This window comes from Octopus bimaculoides, chromosome 8 (assembly GCF_001194135.2).
Source record: "Octopus bimaculoides isolate UCB-OBI-ISO-001 chromosome 8, ASM119413v2, whole genome shotgun sequence".
Lineage (NCBI taxonomy): Eukaryota > Metazoa > Mollusca > Cephalopoda > Octopoda > Octopodidae > Octopus > Octopus bimaculoides.
The window spans coordinates 55377278-55383124 of record NC_068988.1 but is presented as its reverse complement, the minus strand read 5'-3'; the positions used below and the strand labels follow the sequence as shown (position 1 = coordinate 55383124).

The window sequence follows — 5847 nt, the reverse complement described above, 5'->3', positions numbered from 1 at the left end:
ATATATATATATATATATATATATATATATAATGAAATTGAAATCAGGAAAACAGAGATTTGCACATCCAAGTTTTATTTTACAATTAATCACATCTTTCTTCAAGACCTACGCACGTTTCCGCTGAAAACTGGTGCACACTGTTAAATATGCGTCTTGGTGTTAATTATCGTTGCAACTTCATCAGGATCCACTTTAACTGTTGGTCGGATATCATCTGAAGATAGCATAATCTTGACTAAAATTATTCTCTAATGTGGTGTTGGCGTTACTAAAAATAGTCATATATTTCGTGAACTTTATGTTACCCTGGCTACTTCAGAACTTATTGCTACTTTCTATCTTAATGCTCAAGAATTTTCCTATGGTTCTTAATTCATGTTCTAGCCTACCATTCCACCTATGTAGAATAGTAATTTTATTTTTTCCAAATGTATTAAATTATTCTTTGTTTTTTTCTGATGTTGATATTATTATTAAACTATGGGTCTATCATTTTCTTGTTATTTTGAAATTTAATTTAAATTAATATTTTCTTTGTAGTTAATTTTATTCAACTTAAACTTTGTTTTCACATTTTGAAAATTTTTCAGTTTAATTTATGAAGGGGTTTACATTTTTGTTCGTTATTTGTTATAATTTACTTACTTCAAATTCCAATTTTAGTTAGTCATATCATGCAATTATTTAAACCTCTTAAAGGTATATTTTGATTGGTGAACACACCTTGTTGCGCTTTCTTGTCTATGGTTTACAATTCGCAACGTTTACTTCCTTTACTATATGGTTTAGTTCTACTAATTATATCCCAGCTAATTGTGTATGCTTTATTATTATCTTCTAGCGATCAAATTATATTACTTAAGCTCGTATTATTTTTCTTATTTTTATCCCTAAACGATAGTTCATGATTATCTATTCTACGTTTAATAAAGGTCTCGCTAGCACCTATGTAGAAATACGCCTGTCCTTCTGAAATTACTTTACATCTGTACACCACGTCTTTAATTCTGCAGTTTAATTTTAGTGGGCATGATTTATGTGTTGTACTATCACAATTCGTTTCTCCATTATAGTTCTATTATCTCCTATATTTACTTGATTATTTACATTCTTACGTTTGTTCTTTTTAAGTTCTAATCTATTTACACTATTTTAATTTTCACCAATTTGGGCACCGCTTTCCGAAATAGTGTTTGAATTAGAACTCGTTACTTCTCTATCGTTAATTTCCCTGTTGCTTTACGTTTGGTTATGTATATCTGTGTAGCGATGTGTGTCTAGGTGTATGTATGTAAATGCAGTCAGAAAAATACTTTTATATATTCTAAGAATAGCACTTCAAGAATATTTGACAGATGTTTTGCATTACAAGAATTTACGGAGCCGGCGAAATTTTGGTATCTATGTTTTCTAGAAAAATGCACTGAAACTAACTTAGAAACTCTTTAACTATATTATTCGAATATTCAAGCTAAAATTTGGATTATACAATTTTCTTAATTCTGTTTCTTCGTTTTAGGAGCAAAAGGTCTGTTATATATAAAATCTACTACGGTTAAATGCATCGCTACAGAAGTACGTAGCTTTTCTAAAAGCAATTATATCTGAAGATAAAGATATGTGTCTACTAGAATCGGATACTAAATTACTGAGAATATCTGATCGACGATTGGTTATAAAATATTGTTATACTTGGAGACGGTCACGTTTTGTCAATTAAACACACGCATTTTATATTTGATCTTCACTTCAGCTTTATTCTTACATTTTTTTTAAATTTTAGTTTCTTTGTTAAAGTTCTTTCGTCACACATCCTGCGATCTCTTCAGCGACTATCTGTCCCACGTGTCACTTCTTTTTCTGCTTATTTCATTTTTGTAGTGAAGACCAAATATTTGGCGTATGTGTTGAATTAGCAAAATATGACCAACCCCAAGTGTAACAATATCTGCTTCAACATACGATTTCACATTAAGAGTCTTGTAAAACAAATACATAAACATATCATAAGATGATCTGACATAAATTTCTGATAAAGGGAAAATATACTAGTATTTTATGCCAAGAAAATTAGCTTTTGCAAGGTTTATTATTCTTAAATCTAATGCACTGAAGAATGAGGTAATAATATTTTTTTAAAACCTATGTCCTGTCCGTTCATGTTTCACTAGAGAAATGATTTACCATTATGATAAATGTATTTTTGTAATGCGCATTCCTATCTGGCAAGATTTGGGGTTTTTTTTTCATGAAACAAAATATTTGCTACGTAATTTTCAAACGACAAATCCAGCTTAGAACATTTTTAACGAGTAGTTTCCAACACTCACATGTCTTTTGTTGCTATTTTTGTTTCTGATTTTCCTATCCTTTACTTATCTTTCTTTGCTTTGTCAAACGCAGACCGTTTGTTATATACATTAGCAGAGAGCGAATTGTGTGGTACTTTGAAAGGTAACGACAATTATCCAATATCAGATTTATACTCGCCGAAACTGAAATATCGGTGGAGCAGCTAAAACAAATTAAATGAAAACTGTTCTTTAGTCAACAATAGATAAAAAATAAAAAAATTAATCTATTCTTCAAAACCCACTGCAACTTAAAATGGAAGATCACTTTGGGGAGATCATATATTAACTATTAAAAACACTTGAAATCTTTATATAACTGAATGTTTTAAAATTTCATTTGCCAAGACACCATTCGTCAACACAATCTGAACGCATTGCCAATACAAAACATTGAAATTTTTTAAAACCTATTATATACCCTGAAAATGGCATAAACCTTTGAATTAAATGTAAATTAAACTTTCGTTAATTTATATTCTGTCAAAACCTGAACGCTTATGTCTATTCCCATTGTCTTTATATATCTATTTTATTAGTCTTTTACATCTATTTCTATTGGCTAAATCTGAAGTAACGGGGAGTACCTGAGGCATTCACAGACTCTCTTAGATCAATGAGATTTGTTCACTTCCCTCTAAAACTTTTGCAAGTCGATGACTGCAGGAGTGGTGTGTGCAGAGAGAGAGAGAGAGAGAGAGAGAGAGAGAGAGAGAGAGAGAGAGAGAGAGAGAGAGAGAGAGAGAGAGTTCATGTTGGATTTCCTGATGAGGAAGAAATGAATGTAGTGGTTAGTGCAAGGACCTAGTAGGTGAAAACAGTACAGGTGACGAGCAGGCAAGAGATGTCTGAGTGGAAGTGAATAAGGCCAGCCAACCTCGAGAAGTAGAGACAGAGATAAAACATCTGAAACTGCAACTTGTCAGTAACTCTATGCTAATCAATTGAATGGTCACAGACTAGAATATGTGTGAGGCAGCTGTATTTTCAAAGATATGGACGCAGTACTCTGTGATCGACCTCAATTTCACCTTATAGAGGTTTTGTAGTGGTCTGGGCTCTGACGAAAAGGATTCATTGAGATGAGGAGCAGTTTTAGTTATGCTAAGGGAGGTACGTTTGCCAGGATGTCTCTTCAGTGATAATGACGTATAGCATTTGATACTGCATTGTGATAGCAAGGGCTTTACTTGCTTGTTGTTCATATTTAAGATGGTTAGGTGCTACGATGTGTTTTGCTATGTGCAATGATTGGTGGAGGGTGATCGTTCTATTGAAAGTGTCAAGATTTACATGACCTCTTTGATGGATGTTTTTGAGATCTCTGCGTGGAGTCTGTGTAGATTTAATGAAAGATATCCAGGTTGCATGTAGATGACTCTTGGGAGCAGAAGGTCAAGGAGGAATGAAGAGTGGTATTATTTATATAAGAGTAGGACTTGTTAGAGTCAAGGACATATTGGGCATTGATATATCGGAGAAAATATATAGGATTATAGCAGTGACTCGATCAATTCCTAGCAATATCTGAAGAAGGAATTTTTATATTCCGAAATATTATATCATGTTAGACTATGAATAATTAAATTATTACAGTTATTATAGTCCACTCTGCTTTGTTGTACTATTCAAGACACGTTATATTTCATAACAATGAAATGTTTGATTCAGTTTCATATATATAGAAGAAGTAAACAGTGACATGATTTTTATTGATAGCATACAAGGTAAAGTCTCTGCGAACAAATTTCTGCGGTCAAAAGCTTCATTATTAGTTTTACTTATTTCATATATTCCACTAATAAATATAAGAGAAATACGAACCTTTTCACTCTCTTGTTTTTTCTTTCACGTGAAAGTCAAGCAACTAAATTTCTTCGTTAGACTTGGGCCTCGTGTAAATAGGTGTAGCCGTGGCTGTGTGGTAAGAAGTCTGCTTTCCAACCATACGATTTCAAGTTCAATCCCACAGCACGACACCTTGACCAAGTGTCTTCTATTTTTAGCCCCGGAACAACCAAAGCCTGATGCATGGATTTAATAGGCGGAAACTGAAAAACGTCCGTCGTATATGTCTGTGTGTGAGTTTGCTTTCGTGTTTGCCCTCTTGATAACCGGATTTGGTCTGTTTACGAACCCGTAAGTTAGTTGTTCGGCAAAAAAAGGACAGAAAAAAATCAGTACCAGACTTTAAAAAATAAGTATTAAGGTCGATTTGTTCAAGTGAACCCTTCAAGGATTGACCGCAGCCCAACGACTGACGCAAGTAAAAGACAAAAGGCTGTAATTTGATTTTATTGCATCGAACATTTCTACACCAGTTTGAACTTGTCTAATTGTTTCATTTACTTGAACAGATTTTGTTCATCCTGCCAGCATCGGAAATTGCCCAGCGGTCAAACATTCTCCAAAAACAAAATGCGAAACCAACGAAGATTGTCCAAAAGGTAAGTTTCCATTAAATGTGATTGACATAATTTTTTGTGAAGGTGAGTGGCCTAATGGTTAGGCTATTGAGCTCACGATCATTTCAAGATCGTGGTTTCGATTCCTGGACAGGGCGGTACATTGTGTTCTTGAACTAAAACACTCCATTTCACATTATTTCATTTCATACAGCTATAAATGGGCCACCTTGTGACGGACTTGAGTCCCGTTCAGAACGAATATTGTGATCTTAGTCATTTGTTTGCCATGGAAACGGAGTAACCGGCGCTATGAGTCTTCGGACTTGATATGGTAATGTCTAAGTAATTAACTAGCCTTTAACGTAATAATTTTGTATAACACATAGGATAAATAGCGGAGACAGTCAATAAACAACAACTGATAAACATCAGGAAATGAAACAGACATTGGTTCTTCCATATCTAACTTACGTAACTCTTAAGCATAAATCTAACCTTGATCTTTCTCGAAAGCTTAATTTACATTATGTCCTAACTTATCATTAGACGCAAAATCATATTAACCATTAATCTAACCTGACACTAACCATTAACCCAGCAACAAAACATTTTTACATAGCAATGGAAACTGGGCTACTATCTGTCAAGGCAAATCATATGGTGCTATTAGAAATGTCATTAGAACTGGGACTGAAATTCCAACGACATGAAATCCATCACAAGAGATCCCAATCTTATATATACTATCATTATTTTCTAATTTTATCAGATGAATCAGTGGTAAAATATTGGGTCTCCATCTAGTAAACTTTGCTCTGCTCTGTGCTTATGTCTGAGGTGTTGTGCGCGACGTCGATGTGTTGATGGGTGGTTGGTGCTTCTTGAGTCGATGATGCTGTAGAAACACGCATTCTGTATGTACCGTCATCTGGTGTGGGTGTTGTAATTCTTGTTGGTGTTGCCACTGTGGGAAACCTAAGCTAATCTCATAAACCGGCCTTCCCCATTTTTAATATATACAGCTCTACATCTTAGAGTGTGCTTCTTCTTTCGGATTTATGTTTTCTACAAACGATATAAGATCG

General features: G+C 33.9%; 1 long non-coding RNA gene across 1 annotated transcript in view; it reads left to right on the top strand.

The window, feature by feature from the left end:
• Positions 1-5847, top strand: part of LOC106876219 (uncharacterized) — a 13019-nt gene that overhangs the window by 4275 nt on the left and 2897 nt on the right. Inside the window, exon 2 of the long non-coding RNA XR_001410206.2 lies at positions 4712-4801. This is a non-coding gene — a long non-coding RNA (uncharacterized LOC106876219). The remainder of the gene's footprint in view (positions 1-4711; positions 4802-5847) is intronic.